This window comes from Canis lupus, chromosome 3 (genome assembly GCF_011100685.1).
Source record: "Canis lupus familiaris isolate Mischka breed German Shepherd chromosome 3, alternate assembly UU_Cfam_GSD_1.0, whole genome shotgun sequence".
In the NCBI taxonomy this organism is placed as follows: domain Eukaryota; kingdom Metazoa; phylum Chordata; class Mammalia; order Carnivora; family Canidae; genus Canis; species Canis lupus.
The window spans coordinates 66,696,640-66,718,153 of record NC_049224.1 but is presented as its reverse complement, the minus strand read 5'-3'; the positions used below and the strand labels follow the sequence as shown (position 1 = coordinate 66,718,153).

Here is a 21,514-nt window from a genome sequence, read left to right as displayed (position 1 = left end):
CCAAGGGGGAGAACAGTGGCTCACAGCCCTGGAACCTGAGTACTGGGACATTCATTTTCAGGCTCTGTTGGAGCTTGGCTACCAGCTTTGCCAGGCCTGGGAGATGTGTCAATGAGCCATTTACATGACCCTTTATAAAGTTAAATCTATTATTTGGCCCCTGGTGCTGGCTTTTTAAAAAGTCCTTGACAGACACAGTAGGAATAAAATAGGGTACATGGCACATGCCTGATGCCTTCTTAAAAATGAAAATTTGAATTAAGATAAAAAGTAATGGGTTTGGCATGGAGAAACACTGAGTATTACAGGTATGTGTTCAGTCTCATCCTCTCACCAGGGTTTCTATGAGAATGGGTTGGAGTTCTAACACACCAGTACTGGATAGGAGGCACCAGTTAAAATGTAGGGCTGGTCTGGGGCATGAGACACACTTTTCCATCAGAGGAGGATTTCTCTTAGCTAAGAATATCGTAGTTTGTTTCTGGGATGTCAAGAGGTCAAACTCCTGAGGAAGATGCCAAGATAAACAATCACTCAGGGGGTGTCTGCCCAGATGGGGGTGCTGAGTCATCAGCATGAAGTCAAACCTGCTCCAGAAGTGGGAGAAAATGCCTAGTTGGGGGGAGGAGACTAAGCCTGTGGCTCTCAACCTGGAACAATTTTCTCTCTCCTAGGGAATCTTTGGAAATTATCGGAGATGTTTCTGATTATGATGACAGAGGGAGGAAGTACATGTACTATTGGCATCCATCTGTAGGTAGAGACCAGGGATGCTGCTTAACATCCTACAATGCACAGGATAGCCCCTACAATGAAGAATAAACTGGTTCCAAATGTCAACAGAGTTGAGGTTAAGAAATCCTGGTCTAGGAGCACCAGGAACTAAGGCAAAAAGTCAAATTGAGTTTGGAATCACCAAAGAGAAGGGAAGGAGGGATGCCTAGTGTCAGAATGCACAGAGGACAGTTCATCCTAAAACAGAGCTATACCATGCCCTGAAGACTGGGGCTACTGCCATGGATCCTATATCTAGGTCTCTGCCACTACTGTGTCCCCTGTTGTAAACTGTGCCTATTCATTTGTGTGCCTGTGAGATTTTATTTGATATTATCCACAGAACCATCTTGAAAGCAGCTGCTCAGAAACAAGAACCAGGGTGGAGATGATTTCTAGTGTAGTAGTTCCTTAGCTTAGGCTTTAGTCCTAAAGTGTTCAGATGCCAGCTGTACCACTTACTAGATGCATCTTATAGCATGGCTATCAATCTCTCTTTTCCTAACCTGTTTCCTAGGGATAGCTACATCATAAGTTGATTTTAAGGATTAAATCAGTTAATATACATAAAGAATCCAGAAAGCTTTATAATTAGTTTAAAATAATAACTATTATTCTGGCAAGATAAAGCATCTGGGATGAGCTATTGGGAAGGGTGTACTGAGCTTCCCAACAAGAGACCCTGGAGAACCCAGGAGTGGCATTAGGCAATGGGTTTATGAGGAGGGTGAGCATCCCAGGGATTTGTGATGTCAAGAGTAAGAAACAAAGATCACCAGACTGATCCAACCCAAAGTTGGATTTATTTACTCATCTGACAAAGAAGAGACAAATCCCTTAGGCGGGAATTATGCAGATCTGCCAGAGCAGAAATGAAAAAGGGTAGATAGATCACAAAAGAGGGGAATATGTTAAATAAAGCCCTCTCCTGAGTTCAGGTCTTTGATTGGATCAGGCCTGGAAGCTCTTCATTGTGGTTACTTTCATGTGACACATCATCCTTGATATGAAATTCCAGCTGCAAATTCAGTTGTCACCTTAGTGTGAAAATGCTTAAAATTTCAGAAAGAAATTATTCTTGAATAATGCCAATAAGTATTGCACTAGCTATGTATGTAGTTATTGTGGTAATTAGCTACTAATCTACTTCCCTAGGAAGTAGATTCTGAAATGGAGCTTTGTGTGTAGTCTGATACTGGTGCAAGTGTGTCCTTGGGCTCTTAATCCAGTAGAGAGTGAATGAGACAGGAGTGGGCAGAGGATGAAAGTGGGTTCAGATGTCCCAGCCCAGTGACAGCTTTGGCCAGACCCAAGGGACACCCTGGAGCTAGCTAGTGTGGCATTTCAGGGTTGTTCCCTGTTGGGCTGAGATGACCAGCCCTTTCTACTCCCTTACTGACCACAGAATATGGGTACCCAGAGGCTATCTCCAGAGGGGCTGACAGCTGAAAATTGTCCACCCTCAGGGACAAGGTCTTCACAGATGGAGGATCTGGATAGTACAGTACAGTGTTCACCAGCCTCTGGTCTCAGCCAGCCTTGAAATTCACTGAATGCTTAAAACAATTCTGAAGTCAGTGCAGCACTGAGAATGGGATCATGAGGGTAAGAGGCTCACTGTAGACTGCACACCTGCTTACTGATCACCTGGGTACTCAGACCTGGACCACAGCTCTTCTGCTTCACTCAGTCTCTCCTAGAAGTGGACGTGGGTGAGGACATGGTAGAGAACACAGGCCCAAAACCAGACTTGAGCTAGATGAATAGACAGGTCAAGATGCCTCAATTCTTTTATAAAAGGCATGCATTCTCAGTGAGGCAATTTGTAGAAGTAAGTCTGGGGATGGTGAAGGGGGGGCGGTAAGAGATTATATTCTCTTTATATATAAAGCACATAGAACACATAAACAGATACACAGCATATCTGTGGTATTAAAATTTAATGGGAGGTGAATAGGGAAAAAATGTCTTAAATGGCTCCTAGAAGGAGAGCAATAATAAAAAAAAATGTTTAACAGAATACAAAGAAAGGGAGAAAAGGAATCTCTAAACCCCAGGTTTTAATCATGGCTTTTGTGTTCCAAGAATTGAATTGGTCACAAGTCTCAGAGAACAGGAGTCTACCACTGGTGTCCTTAGTATTACCACTGTATACAACGCTTTTTGATTTTGTTTGATTTTTTTGTTTTTTGTTTTTGCTTATACAACTGAAAAAAATCCCAGTTGGGTTACCATCTTAAATTTTCGAGATTTTTGCCTGTAAGCACATGCATGCGGCATGCACACATACCTGATATCCAGCTTCCCTTGAGTAAGGAAATATTTGGCAGCCCTGGACCCCCAGTCCAGCTTTCCATCTCTAGCTCCCATATGGAAAGAGTGGTCTGGCCAAGATCACCTATTGCCTGGCTTCATTCACTTACATCATGTGGTTGGCTGTGAAGGCACTTAAATTTGCAAGCCCTGTCTTAGTATGTTAGAGCTCAAAGAGGAGCCCAAACCAGATGTTCTCAATCCTGGTTTCACATCAGGAGAGTTAAAATAAAAAAATCCCTCTAGGGATCCTGGTTTAATTTTCTGGACATCAATATGTGCTAAGAGCTCCCCAGGGGATTCTGCTGTGGAGGCTGAGAACACTGATACAGGATAGCCCTTCATTGTGCAGGTCAGGGAATGGAGACTTAGAGAGGGAAAGTGAGTTGCCCAAAGACACACAGCTGTTGTTAGAGGAACTTGAATTAGAATCTAGTCTCTTGACCATGGCCCGTGGTATTTCTCTCTACCTCACACTGCCTTGGTGAAGTTTGTATGAGGAAAGATGAAGCAGCAGTTTCCCTGGTCAAAACATCAGGCTTATAGTTTATTTCTGAGTTTGTTTAGTATCTTGTGTCTCTAATTAATCCAGTACTTAATAATGCCTTCTCTTCTTTGGTTTTCTATCTGAGAGAGCATGAGGTCCTAGACATAAACAGTAGAAGGGAAAGGGGATCTAATAGGCCTCTAGGAGCCTCTGTTAGCCAAGATTGTTCTAGATGCTTTGCTATGGTTGTGCAATTTATTTTCACAATAATCTCAGGAGGTTGGTATTATTAGCTCCATTTCAAAATGATGAAACAGGCTCATATGGGGTTGGTCAGGTACTCAGAGTGTCACAGCAGATAAGTGATTTGCACTCAGTTCATAACTTTCCGAAGTTGACATTCTGTCAGAGTCTGCAAGAATGTAAGTTCTACAGAGGCAGGAATTTTGCAAATATGTTTGCTCATTGATTTCTTTCCTAAGTGCCTGCATTACTGATGGCACATGGTAGGTGCTTGGTAGAAATTGGCCAGATCAGTGAAGTAATATCTCTGAACTCTACAGGCCTTCAGTCTTGAAGACTAGAGATTTTTGAGTTCCATGAAATATAAAATATAAAAGAAAATTCTGCTTCTTTTAAATTTTGGAATCCAGCAGTTTTCAAAACATCTGCAAGGGAGCCTGGTGTATTTAAAACACCTCCTCCAAGCTGTTGATGCCATGTGTTGAATATGCCAAGTGACAGCAGTGTCCTAGGAGTATCTAAAAAAGTATGTGCATGCGAACTGCTGTTACATTATTTAGGGTATTCTTCTGTTTTTGAAAAGCTGTAGTTCAGCAGAGAAAAAGAAATATCTCATAGATGTTTCCAACACACAGAGCACAACAGTGAGGTATGCTGGTGAGAACTGCCGACTATGGGAGTTGGGGAAGTTTGGGGAGGCACACTGCTTCTCATCTCCTTGGATGCAAGCTGGTCTGCATGCTAATACCCTTCCATCTATTACTTCTCAAATCATAGAAACTTGCTTGGAGATGTAAATATCTCATTCTTGCATCTCTAGGATTCGGCCCCTACAGGCATTCCATAAATGCCTGCTGAGTGAAATGATAGCTATGTTCCTGTAGAAATGGTATTTCTCTTGGTTGAGTCACATGTCTTAGATATTTTAATTTCTAGGATCTTCTCCTGAGAATGACTTCCGGTTCATTTAGACTGAGGCAGGATGGAACTAGTTTTCACAGGATTGGGATGGAGCATCTACCCCCTCTAGGGGAATCTGGCTCTGCCTATAACTGAGATTCCTGTATTTCTTCTAAGAAATGAATAGCTACTTATCTTCTGCCCCTTCTCCCCAGCAGTATGATAGTACACAATTTCACACAGGTATTTGTCATAAAAAATCTGCAAGAGCTGGACAGGACTGCCTAGGATCCCATAACCTAGAGTGCAACAGAGTTCTTCAGGATGACATCTGGAGACCTACTCGGTCTGCACCAGGGCAGTGGTTGTTAACCTTGGTTTACAATTAGCATCCCATGGGGAGTTTTTACAAAGTCCTGTTGCCCAGATCCATTCTAAAAATTCTGATTTAATATTCTTGGCTGGTGCTGGCATGGTAGTTCCCATAAGATTCTCAGTGATTCTAACTGACAGCAGCATTTGAAAATGATACCTTGCAGCCTCATTGCCTGCTAGAGAGCCACCCTGGATGCTGTGCCTCTTCCTGCCTGCATAGCCTTTGCCTCTGCTGCTTTTACTACTGGCGTACTCTCCCTTCTTTGTCTGCCTGGTGAGGATCACATCATCCTCATGATCTGATTCCAGTGTGACCTTTCTGCACACTTCCAGGCAGCCTGATGCCAGTCAGAGATGATTGCTACTTCACTTGTGTTCTCATTACACATTTCTAGACATTTCCTATTATGGTACTTAAAGACACTTCCAGGTTTTTTGTTTATCAATTTGTTCATTTCAGAGTTGGGACCTTGTCTTCATAACCTTTGCCTCCCAACACCTGGTAGAGTCAGCACCTGGTGCAGAATAACCACTCAGTAAATATTTAATTGTGTTGCACTGAGGTACTCAAAACAGCTCTCATGTCATTGAGGCTGAGATATACATTCCTTCTGCTACTGGTCTCTTTGTTTTGTAACTGCTTGGCATACAAGGTGCTGCATTTGTGCAAACACTGTATTCCCACTTGAGTGTTGAAATATTTTGCTAATTGCAGGATTGCTTGTGTCCACGATATGTTGTTTCTTAATGTGCTAGTCACAATTTAAAACCAAGAGTGCAGGAGCTATAGTTAGTGGTCTGTAGCAAGTCTGAAAGCACACACATGCTAAAATGCATCTGGGGATTCCATAGGTATAAATGAATACCCAGAGTGGATATTCTGGCTTGTTATCCATTTTAAGGTCACACGCTTTTTGACTTTTAATTAAGGATGGCTTCCATCTTCTAATTGTAATGTCTTTTTTGTTTGTTTATAGCAAGTCTCCACTACTGTGTTCTGCTGTGGAGAGGGATGGGCACTGTAGGACTGAGCAGGCTAGGAGGCAAGAAAGATCACCTGCAGGAATTAGCAGGCAGGCACCAGATGGCTGGGCCGCTGCTTAGGACAGTAGCTGGTGTGGTCGCTTATGGATAGCTCATTCTGATTGTTTGTTGCCTGGAACTTTCCAGTTTTAAGTATTTGCACTCTTATTCTTGTCAACAGGACTTTGGAAGATCTATTAGATGTGAAAAGACTAGAAGCAAAGGGTTAGTGGATGAAGTGGGCTATTAAACTTTGTCTGAGAGATTTGGTGGCAAATGTCTGCAGACATTTGCCTATTATGAGCAGGCTGCAGCCACTGGATGGCCCATGACTTCTTGGAAAAGAAGAGATTGTGAAGGAGTGGAGTTAGGGCCAATGCTTGGCATATCTGAGAGATTATGGTGGGCCTGGATCTGAGAGGGTCTGTTATTTAACTTTTTTTTTTTTTGTCCTATCACACAATCAAGCCAGATAAAAGCTCTTCCTCTCTTAAGTATCTGAGTATAAGCAGGCAACCATAGCAAGTCAATCTGGTATGGACTTTCTTATTCCTTTGCCATCCTCAAGCATGTTGCTTCTACCTTGTGGTTTAAAATGGCTATTATGGCTCCCACTATAACATCCATATTCCAGAAACCAGGATGTAGAGAAGAGAAAGGAATTACATGCTTACTATATGTTAAGGATCTGACCCAGAACTAATAAGTTGGCACTTCCACTCATATACTATTGACCAGAATATAGTCACATGGCTACACCAAGCTTCAAGGGAATTCAAAAATAAACTTTCACTACATGGCCATGTGCCTAGCTAGAATCTTTATTTTTTAAGTGAAGGAGAGAATAGGTATTGGGGAAATAACCAGTCATCTTCATCTTATAGGAGACATTTTCCTGGCTAATGTCCAAAGTCAGCAAAATACAACCTTCCAGAAATGCTGGGGGGGGGGGTGAATTCAAGAGGAGACATAGCTCAATGTCTTAAATGCCATCTGAGAACAAGGAATCAATGGTTGAGGTTAAACACTTTAGCGCTTGGAGGTTGCCCAGAAAATCTCAGCATCTAAAAACAACACTTGTTTGATGCATGTGTCATGCAATGTTTAATGTTAATTTAACTCCTTAATGTAATTTCTTGGTGAAAGTATTTGTCAAGTATTCCCAAGTGCTAGCAGTGTAGTGTGTGTATGTAGAGGTGGCAGGGGAGGGGTGCAAGCAGAAGGACAAGGATTGTACATTTCCATAAAATTAACTACCTGGGAGGGGACATAAAATTTCATGAATGGAGGTGTTTTATGTATAATTAACAGTCAGTGTTTTTGAAAAAGGCATCATGATTTTAGGTTTGTGTATAGATTGTGCATATGTGTGTGTACACTTAACATGATCCTTTATGATATAGTTGGAGAAAGTGTTATTTCCACTTTATAGAATTTGGTGATTGGATCCTGGATCTGGAGCTTGAACCTGTTGTAATACCAAATAAAACTTGGAGGAAGGAGATGTCACAGGAGAAGATGAAGGTCATTTTCATGGAGAGGAGTGTAAACATGTCTGTGTTGGTTTTAAAAACAGATCTGAAAAGTCTTTGACATTTCTCTCATTGAGGTATGGGATCTGATTACACTCTCCTTGAGTATGGGCTGGTCTGAGTAATTCCATTCTAACAGACAGAATGTGAGGGCAGTAACACCCCAGGCATAGTATTGCAATACTAGATCGTAAAATGCAATGTCATCTCCACCCAGTTGTCTCTTGGTATCCTTGATCTTGGACCTAGTTCCTCCATACTGTGAGGAACCCCCAGCCACATGGAGAGACTTAAGTATGTGTTTTGCCCACATTTGTCCTTTGGATTTTCTCTTCTTTCTCTCCAGCTTTGAAGAAAATTCACTCTTAATTTCTTGGGAAACAATGGAGACACTAGGCAAGATTTTTTCTTCCTGCCATTCTAAAGACAAGGTACATTGGGGCTGTTTTGTGAAAGACATAGCACAGTTGATGCTTTAGCTAAAGGCAAAACTAGCCATGCTGAGTCATTGTCCTGTCCTGGACTCAAAAACTTCTCTTCTAGAAGCCACAAGATATTCACCAGAAACTTTCTTTCCTTTTCTGGAGAAGGACTCTGTCCCGACTAGAGTTGTATACAATTTGATGTGCATAATGCTGAGTTAGGTCAGATGCCCCATCCTTTTAAACATTGACATATGTTATAGTTTTCAGATCTGTTTATAATCTATTATTTCTTTGGTAGGTTATTGTATTCTGAGATCTCTCTTAAAATATGTGTGTTGCTCCAAGGATTTGGATTATAGCATGTGTTTAATTAAATTTGCAACCAAATTGAAGTCTTCCAAGCACAGGGAAAATCAGGACTAACACTTCCTCATTAAATACTTATATTAATGCTCTACCAAATTTCATAAATAATTTAAACCTGGTATCTTACTTCTGACATATTGAGTGTATGTTTGTATTAAAAAAAACCCTGCATAATTACTTACCATACTCTGATGTCTAGTCACATAGAAGATGGATTTTTAAAATTACTTTTCTTGTTGTTATTTATTTATCCATCATACAGTTACTTTTTGCCACGTTCTGTGCCGATGTCTTCATATTCATGATCTCATTCTATCCTGTAAGGCAGAAGATGAGACAATTTTTCTTTTTCCTTCTTGGCATCCTTTTCCCCTTCTTATGAAAGCACCATTCTTTTCTTTTTTCTTTTTTTTTTTTTTTTTCATCGTTTGTGGCTATTTTCATGGTGCAGCTGTTCATCAAGTTTCCTCAGAAAACATCCTCCAACATTGACCAAGGAGGTGGGCACCTGATCCAAGCTAGGTTACTCAGACTCTTATGGGAATTGAAACTTGAGCAGAACCTTACAAGGAAGGCAGGCACTGGAATTTGAACATTTAGCATCTGTGTCTGGAACATGTGCTCATTAGCTTTTGCAATCACATCTAGACTCCATCTCCACTATGCTTTCAGCATGGAGAGCAATTCCAGGCAAAACAGGTGCTCAACAATATTTGTGGAATGAACAAATGAAGAATGCTCTGAGGGTCCTTGGTTCGCATATTGCATGAAGCTTGAATAGTCAAATCTTCCTTTGACTCTGAGGTCCTAAAATACTTCTATTAAATTAGAAAGAATCAATTTTGCCTGTTTCCATCCAGAGTACCCAAAGTGATGCAAACAGATGCCATTGACTCTGCTTATTGACAGTGCATTTCTTTTTAATAAAAAAGGAGATGTGGGTATGCCTATATTTGCTACTTGTTAGCAGTTTGCACCACATCTCTTTGTCATGTTTACCTTTATTTGTCCATTTCAGTTGAATTTTCCATAATTGTATTTTATCATACATGAATATTGCATACTTGATAATCTCAGGGCATCAAAGTCAACATAAAATACTTAAAATAAAAAGCCTAAAAAAAAAAAAAAGCTTGCTGATTCCCTACTGGTGCTAGTATGGAAGTATGGTGGTCTTCTTAACTTTTTTCAATGTAAGATCACAGGGATCTGTCAACATAGACATTTGAACTTGCCACTTCTACCCTACAAGTAGAGTTGGAAATCAAACTAAACCAAACCAAGTCAGAGTGCTGGTATACCATAAAACGGTTTCATTCACCATCTGATGAACAATCAAGCACTTATTCTAAATATGGAATCTGCATTAGGGCTTAGCCTGGAGAAGGTAGGGGGAATAGGAAGCAGCAGAGTGATTGAAGTGACAGCAGATAGGGCTGCAGAATCAGGAAGCTGAGTCTACTTTGAGAAAGGATTCTTAAGAAGTTATCTTGAGAAGAATCTTTTTTTCTAAGGTTTTATTTCTTCATTCATGAAAGACACACAGAGAGGCAGAGACATATGCAGAGGGAGAAGCAGGCTCCCTGCAGAAAGCCTGATGAGGGACTCAAACCCGGGACTCCGAGATTATACCCCAAGCCAAAGGCAGATGCACAACCACTGAGCCACCCAGGTCCCTCTTAAGAAGAATCTTAAAGTCACTTGGTCTTTAGAAGGTGGATGACAAGTTGCTGAAAATTCTGGTAATGATCAGCACTAGACAGACTGGATGCCTCAATATCTTAAAAAATATACATTCATAATTTATTCATGTTGTGACCTCTTCCTGAAATGGCTTTCTTCATACTCTCTCCCTCTCTTGGTCTTTTAGGGTCCAGCAAAACAATTATTTTGGGGGTTCTCTCTTCTCTGATTTCTGAGAAGATATACTTCCCCATGCAGGGCAACAGACAAGAGTTTTGGGTTCAGACACCCATGCTCTGAAGCTTTACCAGATATAGACATATTATTTAACTTTCCCAAGCTTCAGTTTCCTGAGCTGAGGATGATATTGATGATGATGATGATGATGATGATGATGATGATAATAATAATGCCTTCTTCAAAAGACGTGAACAGAAATTTCACAGAGGAAGACATAGACATGGCCAACAAACACGTGAGAAAATGCTCCACATCACTGGCCATCAGGGAAATACAAATCAAAACCACAATGAGATACCACCTCACACCAGTGAGAATGGGGAAAATTAACAAAGCAGGAAACCACAAATGTTGGAGAGGATGTGGAGAAAGGGGGACTGTTGGTGGGAATGTGAACCGGTGCAGCCACTCTGGAAAACTGTGTGGAGGTTCCTCAAAGAGTTAAAAATAGACCTGCCCTACGACCCAGCAATTGCACTCCTGGGGATTTACCCCAAAGATACTGATGCAATGAAACGCCGGGACACCTGCACCGTGATGTTTCTAGCAGCAATGTCCACGACAGCCAAATTGTGGAAGGAGCCTCGGTGTCCATCGAAAGATGAATGGATAAAGAAGCTGTGGTCTATGTATACAATGGAATATTACTCAGCCATTAGAAACGACAAATACACACCATTTGCTTCGACGTGGATGGAACTGGAGGGTATTATGCTGAGTGAAGTAAGTCAATCGGAGAAGGACAAACATTATATGGTCTCATTCATTTGGGGAATATAAATAATAGTGAAAGGGGATAAAGGGGAAAGGAGAAAAAATGAGTGGGAAATATCAGAAAGGGAGACAGAACATGAAAGACTCCTAACTCTGGGAAATGAACTAGGGGTGGTGGAAGGGGAGGTGGGCGGGGGGTGGGGATGACTGGGTGACAGGTACTGAGATGGGCACTTGACGGGATGAGCACTGGGTGTTATTCTATATGTTGGCAAATTGAACACCAATAAAAAATAAATTTATAAAAATAAAAAAAAAATAATGCCTTCTTGGGTGTATGTGAGAGTCAGAGACAATATGTCTAGGAGCTGCCCCATCTTGAAAGAGTGACATTGATAACTCCTTCATGTCAGTACTGTGGTGCAAGGTCATCTTGTTCCTTAAGTGTCTTTAAATGGCATCATATCAATGGCAGTCATTGACACCTACGTCTGTGAAACTGACCTGTCTTCTCCATTTCTATTCTCTACCTAAAGTCACTGCTGTAGCTAAAACTATGTATAGCTTAATTTTCCAAGTTCCTGAAAGGCAGTGACTAAGTTTTATAGCTATTATACAAAGGTACCCAATGAATGAATGCCAATTAAAAGAAAAAATAAAGAGAAGACCATTTTAAAACTGTTTTAGCTCTCCTGTGTTTATAGTTTTTAGGCTTTAGAAAGTAAATTGGGGCTGATTTTCATAATTTTTAATTTTGCTTTTATAGAACATGCCCAAGAGGTTCTTTTCTGTGACATTTAATTAAAAATATATGCACAAACAGCACCTCATTTGATCTCTTTGATTTCCCCACAAGGTGGACATTAATGGCATATTCTGATTATAGCTAGTGAATCTCAGTTTCAAGAGGTGAAGTGACTACCTAAAGCAACAGAGCATGGACAGTGGGAAATAGGTGCTCCAGCCTATGTCTATGCCCCCACCTCCTCCCATGCTGGGCTGACTCCACTGAGAATATCCTATTTGATAACAGATGTGAAAATCCTTCACAGACTCCAGAGCAGAATATGAATGTAGAGGATTATTGCTATTATTTCTGGGGCAAGCGAGTTATAACCTCTTGTGGAATCATCTATCAACCAGGAAATCCTGTTGCTGTTCACTGAATTGTACCCTTGTGACCCAAAAGATAATGTATTTCCCAGTGTACTTAACTTAATACTATGGGCTGACCTGTACCTTGAACTGAGCTGGGTGAGTAATATTTAAATGCAGAATCTGACAGCTTATTACCCCAGGCAGCTCACTTCCCCCTGCGGCAAGCTGCCAAGCCAGGGAGGGAATAGTGGACTGTGGGGATGAATAAGATTAGGGTTGGATGGTATTCCTCCAGAACTAACCCATAGCTTAGATTTATTTTTGATGACGTGATGAAAGGAATAATTTTGTTCATTTTGATTATCTAGAGTACCCCTTGGGCCACCTCCCATAGTCACCCTTGGATTGCCAATTCTAGCTGCCCTCATGTTGGGTCAGAACCATTCCATGATTTAAAAACCCAGTAGGTGGACCATCTGACTGGAGTTTGATACTGTGGTTCAACAGGCTGCTGGATCCTCCCATGTCCACAAAAACGAAAATGTTTGCTGGACACTTATGCAGTAGGAAGGATAGGATGGGGTGTTTCTGCCTTAATCTCTTAATACTGGGCTGAAAACACAATTGAATCATTAAATTAAAAGTATGTTTGAAATAGAAGGGAGCTTAGACATCAGAACAAAACCTCTAATTTTATAGACAATGGAATGGAGACTCAAAAGGGAAAAGCAATTTTCCAAGAAGCTTGATGCCTAAATTCATCAAATTTAGATGTATGTCTCCTTTAAATCAGTAAGATGAGATATTATTTATCCCTAGTCACCCACCTTTTTTTGCTTTCATGTGTTATTAGCAACTGAGAGTGACATCTGTCCAAGTGAAGAATGACCCAAATGGACAGTGTTTGGAGAGTCATCTCCCTTCTGTATTGTAATAACAGTCAGTCAGGCAGCAAACAGGCAGGAGCAGCTCCACTCTGCACCTGATGCAGAGTTTGGAATTGTGAAAGGAACATGCAATGCTCTCAGTGTGGTGACATAATAATGCTAACACAGTGGGTAGCCAGCTGAAGAACTGTGGCATAAAGGCCTTCTAAATAACCTTATATGGTGGATTTGTATGTAATTTGGCCATCAAGTTTGGGCCTTTGCTCTTTATGTCATTCAAGGTTGACACAAAACAAACAAAAAATGCTCCTAGAGTCTCTGGATGTTTGGAATGAGTTTGAGGACACTTATTAATCACAGGCCCTCCTCTGTGGGTTCTGAACCAGTTGAAAAATAACCCAGGAGCGAGATAATGATTAAAAAGTCAGCTTTATTGCAGTTAAAACTTGAATTGGACAATAGAACTTGACTCAAGTGTCTGAAATGAACTAAACTACCCTGGAAGGCCTGGAGAATTTATGTCCCAGGAGGCAAGATATAGGAAATGGAGCAGGTATAACCAAGATGGAGATGTAACTACATAGAGTTAAGGAGTAGAAAAGAGAGAGGGGAGGGATGCAGGAAGGCCCACTACTTAACTGTCTAGTGAGAGAAGATTCACTTCCTGGTGAGAAGTGGAGAAAAAAGAATGAAGAAGATGACCCTCCTTATTTTAAAGACCAAGGAAGGATCATGCAGAGGGAAAAACATTCTCCTGTACCTTCCAGAAATAGGGGGCAAGACAAGGAAAGTTGCAGACGTATGAAGCCACTGAGGAGGTGGTGGGATCCCTGATGCAGAGATGAGGAGAGGACATAGATCTCTTGGGGTTTTTCTTTGTTTTTTAATTTTTTAAAAGATTTTATTTATTTATTCATGAGACACACAGAGAGAGAGAGAGAGAGAGAGAGAGAGAGAGAGAGATAGGCAAAGACACAGGTAGAGGGAGAAGCAGGATCCATGCAGGGAGCTTGATGCAGAACTCGATCCCAGGACTCCAGAATCATGCCCTGGGTCGAAGGCAGGAGCTAAACTGCTGAGCCACCCAGGGATCCCAGTGTTTTTAAATTTTATTTTAAATTGTGACAAAATATATATATAGCCTGAAATTTTCTATGCTAACCATTTTTCAAGTGTACAGTTCACTAGTGTATATTTCTATTGTTGTGTAGCCAATGTCTGGAACTTTTTCATTTTGCAAAACTAAAATTCTAAAAAGAACCCCACTAACTCCTTATTGCTTCCTTTACCCAGTCCCTGACAACCACAACTCTATTGCCTGTCTCTATGACGTTGACTACTCTAGGGACTTCATGTAAGTAGAGTCATATTTTTTTTTTTGTAATTAGCTTATTTTTAACTTAGCATAATGTCCTCAAATTTTATTCATGTTGTAGCCTGTGTCAGAATTCATTTTTTGAAGGCTGAATCATATTTTATTTTATGTATATGCCACATTTGGTTTATCCATCCATCCATAGATAGATGTTCACTTGTGTTACTTTCACCTTTTCTTTCTTGTGAATAATGCTGCTATGAACACGGGTGTACAACTCACTCTTTGAGACCTTGCTTTCAGTTCTTTTGGATATATACCCAGAAGCAGAAATGCTGGGTCAAGTTCTCAGTTTTGACAAAGGAAAGTGAGGTGCTGTGAAGAAGATTAAACAGAGGTTGGAGACCAGAAATTTACAGGTATGAGGGGGAAGGATGTCTTCTGGGTCTGGCAGGATTAAAGAGCTGCCTTCTAAGGGGCTGAAAGACAGTGCTAATGTTTGAAGGGCCACAAGGAAAAGTTACAGAGGAGGAAGTGTGGTTCTTGTTCTCCAGTAACCTCTGGAGGCCACAGAAAGAGCTGAAGCTTTGGGTGGGAGTGCAAGAGAGGATTCGTCTCTGTCTTCATATAGAAAGGAACACAAATGTGAAGAGGAATCAATCGGTAGCTAGGAGTGCATTTTGTTCTTAATTCTTTTACTTAATGGAGTATATGTTTGCTTATTAGTGAGAGGTAGGGATTAAAATTTATAAGATCTTTTGTTTAACTCAATGAGAGGAGGGGCTAAGTCATATATTGCTCACTTGGAAAATCAGAGTTTATCACACACGTATTAGAAGTAAAGAATTACTGTCCTAAACCCCATCTGTAACAGAGTGAAAGTGAGCTAAAGAGAAATTGTGGACAGGGCTGCCCACACACCCCTATTCTAATTCTATGCTGCAAAAAGGCCAATAATAGTGCCCACCATTTGTTTAGCTCAGTAGTTCTCAAATGAGGCCATTTTTAGTTGTCACAACTGAGAGGAGAGATGCTACTGGCAGCTAGTAGATAGAGACTGGGCATGCTGCTAGTACACAGGTCAGCCCCCGATGAGGAAGTTTCCAACCCCAAAATGTCAATAGTGCTGAGGTTGAGAAATGGGATTTGTTATATCTCCTTCTCAAGATAAAGTCTAATTTCCTCCTCACAAATACATGCTAAGACATCTAGTCTTGTCTTATTTGATTGATTAGAATGTGAGATGAGGCAAGTCTGAATAGCTTAAAGCACTGCCCAGAGAGAGTTAGTAGTACCAAGATCAGGTGTCCTAACTCCTAGGACCATTTCCCTTTGTTCACACCATGAAGGGTCAGATAAGCAGTCACTGAGATTGAAGGTACAAATACCAATGAGGAAGCTGAAAGAAGGGAATAAGCCTTTGTTCAGTGCCAGCTGTGCCCAGCAAGTATGGAGCTGCCAGGTTTAGCTGCATTTGTAACCCTTATCCATTACTAGCTGTGTACTGTAGCTCGGGGTGTCACACTTCAGAAAATTAAACAGCTTCTACAAGGTCACATTCAAACCTAGGTATATGCTAAATCTGGCTCTTGCCTCTAAAACTCACTACTTTTTTATTAGAATATGTGGGATTACAAAATAATTAGTTCAAAAGCTTCAGTAATAAGGCAATAATATCTAGACACTCCAGATTCTATTCATCCACTCAAAAGAATTTTTTTAACAAGCTAGTATGTCACAGTGCACTAGGGTTGGAGAGCTGCTGGCTCTCTGACACACTCTCGGGTTTCTTAACAGGGCAGTGTGTGTCTGAGAGCTCAAATGCTGCTGCCTGTTCTCCAAATATACTGTTGATGTGTGTATGCATGCATGTGTGCATGTGAAAACAGATCCCTCATATTTTGATGACTGAATGCCATTTGTTTCATTTGATTATGTGTCTGCAACCTGTTTATCCCAGGCTTTTTGACCTAAGTCCTTGAGGATGGACAGGGGACAAGTCCGAGTCACATGCCTTATAAGATGGCAGTCACATGCCTCACTAGATAAAGCCTGTGTGTCAGCATCTGTTCTCTGAGGCTGAGTGCTTTCCTTTAGGGGACAGGGTTTCATCATGTGGATTCCGCAGTCAGACTTGCCTGGGTTCAAATCCCATTTCTACTTATTACCGTATGGATCTGAGTAAGAGGCTAATGTCTCTGTGTCTTGGCTTCATCACCTTTAATGTAAAGATGCTCAGAGTGGACAATACCAGAGAGCAGCTGGGAAATCTAAATGAAGTAATGTTAGGAGGAACAGAATTCTTTCTGCTCCAGAGTAAGGTGCCTTGACCTCCTGGGACCTGAGATGGGCATGGAGGGGAGATTTCATTAGACAGTGCCAGAACCAATAGGGGCGGTAGTGCTCCCAGCAGCCACTGCATTCTCTGGCCCAATGGGGCAAGGGGCTGATGGAGCCAGATTTTTAAAAATATTTTATTTATTTATTCATAGAGACAGAGAGAGAGAGAAGCAGGCGCTCCACTCAGGGAGCCCAACGCAGGACTCGATCCCGGGTCTCCAGGATCACACCCCGGGCTGCAGGCGGCGCTAAACCGCTGAGCCACCTGGGCTGCCCAGATTTTAAGTGTGAGAGGCAAGAACAAATTGTCCATGGAAGCCCTCAGGACAGCAGAGGTGTTGCATTGGGAGACTCTTAGACACCCACTCGGGACTGCCAGGTGAGCAGGGGACACGCTTTTAGTTAAGTCTTGTCTTTCATCATGTGAGTAAGCCAGAAAAGCAGTGGTGTCTGTCTCGACCCTTAGGGAGGCAAAACTACAGGACACAAAGATAAGTTATGGCTGAGTAAAAACTAACCATAGCAATTTAGGACAGACCCAATGTCATAAATTGACCTGAGACTGTTTCAGAAGCTGTGCAATAACAGTGGTAGGAAATGTGCCCAAAGACTGATGGGTAACAGCTTCAAATCTCAGTTTCATCGCTTACAAGTGGCATATTTGGAGAGTCACATGATTTCTCTGAGCCTCAGTTTCTCCATTGGCAAAATAGAGAAAATACTATTTCATGTAGTGGCTGTGGATCTTACATAAATCAAGTCTACAGAAGCACTTTGCAAACTGTCAAGCTCTGCACAGGTTTGAGAGGCTGTTATATTATTTCCAACTAGTTGGTGCTACAGTGGATTTTAGTTGGTGAGAAGAAATTCTTCTAGTTCATCTTCTACGTGGTAGGATCTTTGAACCTCATGTTCTCACTCATCAAACACCTTAAAATATGGAGACACCGAGAGTGGCAGAAACAGAAAAATCTATCATGTAATTCAAAGCATTCTTCGTTTCATTGGAAAGGGGGTGGAGAATATTTCTTTTGTTGAGCTTGCTTAATTCAAGAGGGAGAAAGAGACTTGCAAATGAGAAATGCAAATCTAAGAAGATATCCAGCAACGTGCTTGGCTTTAATAAGACCTCAAATAAGAAAATCTCCACTCCCCTCTCCTCTACACATTCACACACACAACATTATTAGGATCCAGGTTTCAGTTAAATGTCACTGTGTTAGAGATCCATCTCAAACCTATTCTATCCTACCCTACTCTACCCTGCCATATCCTACCCTCCCCTACCCTGCCATACTCTACTCTGTGTTACTGTATCCTATACTACCTTACCATATCCTATCCTATCCTATCCTATCCTATCCTATCCTACCTTTCCTACCATATCCTACCTTATCCATCTCTATCTTATCCTATCCTACGCTACCTTACCCTGCCCTATCTTACTCTACCCTATCCTACTGTATCCTACTCTAACTTATCCTATTTCATCTCTTTATTTATTTCCTTCATCATTGAAATTATCTTATTTCTTGATTTATGTTTGGTTGATTAACATATTATTTTCTTAAAACAACATATTATTTTCTTGTGATAATCTCCATAAGGGAAAGTTTTATTCTCCTCAATAATGCCTAGCTCAGTGGCTCATGATGGGAACTTAATAAATATTTCTTGAAGGAGTGAATGAATTCTCAAATTTCAGAAGTGTTGGTGGCCAGAGACAAGGGTAATAGGACCACTGTTTACAAGAAGTGGAAGCTGGGGCAGAGATGGGGCAGCAGAGGCAGGAAGTATTGGAATAGCCTGCACAGGAGGGATGGCTATTCTGGTTTGCTGGGACAAGGAGTCTGTGGTGGTGGTGTTGGGGGGCAGGTAGCAGCAGGCCTCTGCATGGCAGGCAGCAGATACGCTGGCCCAGGACTCCCAGTGGTACCACTGCGAGCCTCCAGTATGCATAGAGGCCAAGAGCACTGAGAGCTCTAGCATGGAGAGCAAGCATTGATGTCTGAGGTGGGTGGAGGGTTGCAGAGAGAGGTGGAAAGAGGTGGAGGGAGGCTGGAGGCTGTTCAAAGACCAAACTAAGAGGAAATGACAAATGACCCTTTCATTGATCTTTTTCTAGACTGGTGGCCTGGAAAACAACTCTCATTCAGAGTTTAAAAAAGGCTTAAAACACAAATGTGAGTCTTGCCCCCAAAGTCTCTTAAAATATCTAATATTTTAAATATATTTTTGTGTTTATGAATTAGGCACTGGGATAAACATCTTACCCACATTAACTTGGCTAATGCTCCCAACAGCTGCTTCCTCTCATGTTCCCATTTGACAAATGGCAAAATTGGGGTTCAAAGAGCTGACTTGACCTGCCCAGGCTAATAAGTGGTGGAGCTGGCACTGGAGACCAGGCAGTCTGACTCCAGATTTGGTGCTTTTAAGCCTATCTTTGAAAATTGCATATAAATTGTCTAGCTTTGATTGATGACAACTTTTTAGAACCATATGAAAATATCAGACTTCTTCATGGTTCTGTCTTGAGCCCATTTTTATTATTCTCACATGACACAGCTTACAGAGGATGACCTCAGTCACTCCCTTTGAATCGGCCCCACACATGTGATTTTGAGCTTCAGATTTCTGCATCCAGCTAGGTGCCACCATCTTCACCTGACTGTCCTGTAGACACTGCCACTCAGCCTGTCTGTAACTGCATTCATCACTGCCTCCTCAAACCTTCTTTCTCTCATATATTTCCTGTCCTAGTTAAATGACATGCTCCTCCAGCCAGCTTCCCAGTGAGGAATCTGAAAATTAATTTTCAACATGTCCCTTCCTTCCCACATCGTAAAATGTCCTCCTTATGCTCCTCCAATATATTGAGTGCATTCCAAATGATGTTGCCTTAGGTTATTATTGACTATTATAGATGTTTTTTAGCTTGTCTTTTTATCTCTGATATTTCCCTTCACAGATCCACCATACTTAAACTTACTAGAGTATTTTAAAATTAATACTAAAATACAAACCAGCTCCTAATATGCTTCTGTCATCAATTCCTACTCAATTCCTAGAGCCTACTAGCTCTTGGCAGATATTTTTCTGTTTCATAGTTTTGAAAAATATACCTATGATCTTGTCTCTTCTCTCCTCTTCATCTTTCCTTATTCCTTCTGTGAATTTTCTTTAGCATCTTCTTTATGCCAGGCTCTGAAACTAACAAGAGAACATTTATAATCTAAACAATACTTTCATATAAGTTGTATCATTTATTTCTCATGACACTGTTGACAGGCAGGTAGACTTATCTCTATCTTACAAATGGGGAATATGGGCTTGGTCAAGTGCATCGCCCAAACTCACAGAACCGGGGAGTGCCATGACTCCTCCTGGGTCCTTGGCTTTCAAGTCCTGTTATTGTCCTGCTCTCCAGCACTGCTCTTTGAAGGCTGGTGCCTCTGCTACTTTGCGCTCCTTTGTAGCATTCCAAGTCCTCATAATATATTGTCAATGCACAGAGATCTTTGATTCTATGAAATCAGGACAATGGTGTTCAATCAAATGCTGGTGGGGGGCAGAAGAACACAGTGTATAGAGAAGACTCTACTAGTTGCAGACATTCAGTATGTTCTGGGAATGAGTCAGTCTATATTTCTCAATGAGAGAAGGGCTTCCATTGTCCTGGCTACTTAGCTAAGTGGAGGGCAGTGAACAGAGCTTCTCCTGGGGCTATTGGTGACTTTGTCTCACTAGACTGTGAATACCACAAATACCATTTTTCTTTGTGTCTCCAGTACCTAACACAGATATGGTCTCTCAATAAATAGTTGTCTATTATATGGATCAATGCTTAGGAATTTAGAGATGCAAGGGCTGCACTGAGTGAGCATCTTTCCAGACTGAAGTCTCCCAAATGACAGCCCCCCCCGTGCAGTAGATGCACACAATAGATCTATGTAACAAGTTGCACATGTTTTGTGACATTTGAATCATATTTGTGTTCTCATTTATTATTTATTTGTTCTTTATTATTCATTTACTATTATTACCATCCCTGATTTTACAGGTGAAGAAATTGAAGCTTAACGTGATCAACATCTGTGCTCTGGCTTAGGAATTAGTGTCAAAGATGAACTTGGACATAAATACTCAGATCCCAGGTTCTTGGGTATGTGGTCAGCCCTTCCTGCCTCCATATCTAAGGCTATTTCTGCTTCTGGAGCCAAACAACCAAGCTGTAAGGAGACTGCGGATGAGGAGGTAACCAAGTGCCTGCAGCCAGTCGTGAGGTGAATGCAAGAAGCCTGGTAGGGAAAACTTCAGTAGAGCTGCCGGGAGAGAAGGAGGGAGAGAAAGAGAGGGGGAAATTAGAAGAATCTCCTGAGAGCTGAGCTGAAGAGGACGGCAGTGCCCAGGACAGGAGAAGCCAGACCGATTTCTCTCTGAACCGAGCTGAGAACACTCACCATACATTTCAAGTCCACATTTCAGAAGGAAAAGATATAATACCCTCCTAAAACTGTTCTCTCTTCCTTTCCAAAACGAAGGTCAGCAGGGGAGAGAAGTAGCATCTGAGATGCTAATGAAAGAAAACCCAGATGACTGCAGAAGCAATTTAAAGATTTGCCCGGATTTGTTTCGGCCCCCGTGGCTGTGCCTTCTACTTGCAATTCCTCCTCAGTGGTCTGGATGGGGAGATAAATACATTTTTTAAAAGTCCAACATTCAGGCACTTTTGAAACTAGGGAAAGCGGAACCTGGGAGGCTTAAAATATTAATCATGTATCCAGGCTTGCCAGAGA

The 21,514-nt window shown here is 41.4% G+C and overlaps 2 long non-coding RNA genes across 2 annotated transcripts in view; one reads left to right on the top strand and one right to left on the bottom strand.

Annotated features, from left to right (window-relative positions):
- The window catches only part of LOC119870837, a 44,115-nt gene extending 30,963 nt beyond the window's left edge, over positions 1–13,152 (bottom strand). Inside the window, exons 1-2 of the long non-coding RNA XR_005356399.1 lie at positions 13,001–13,152; positions 8,621–8,755 (exon numbers count right to left, since the gene is read on the bottom strand). This is a non-coding gene — a long non-coding RNA (uncharacterized LOC119870837). The remainder of the gene's footprint in view (positions 1–8,620; positions 8,756–13,000) is intronic.
- Positions 13,153–13,521: 369 nt separating this feature from the next.
- Positions 13,522–21,001, top strand: LOC102156944. Its single transcript, XR_005356398.1, has 5 exons — positions 13,522–13,613; positions 14,354–14,414; positions 16,868–17,094; positions 18,841–18,898; positions 20,779–21,001. It is a non-coding gene; the product is annotated as an uncharacterized LOC102156944 (long non-coding RNA).
- Positions 21,002–21,514: the final 513 nt, after the last annotated feature.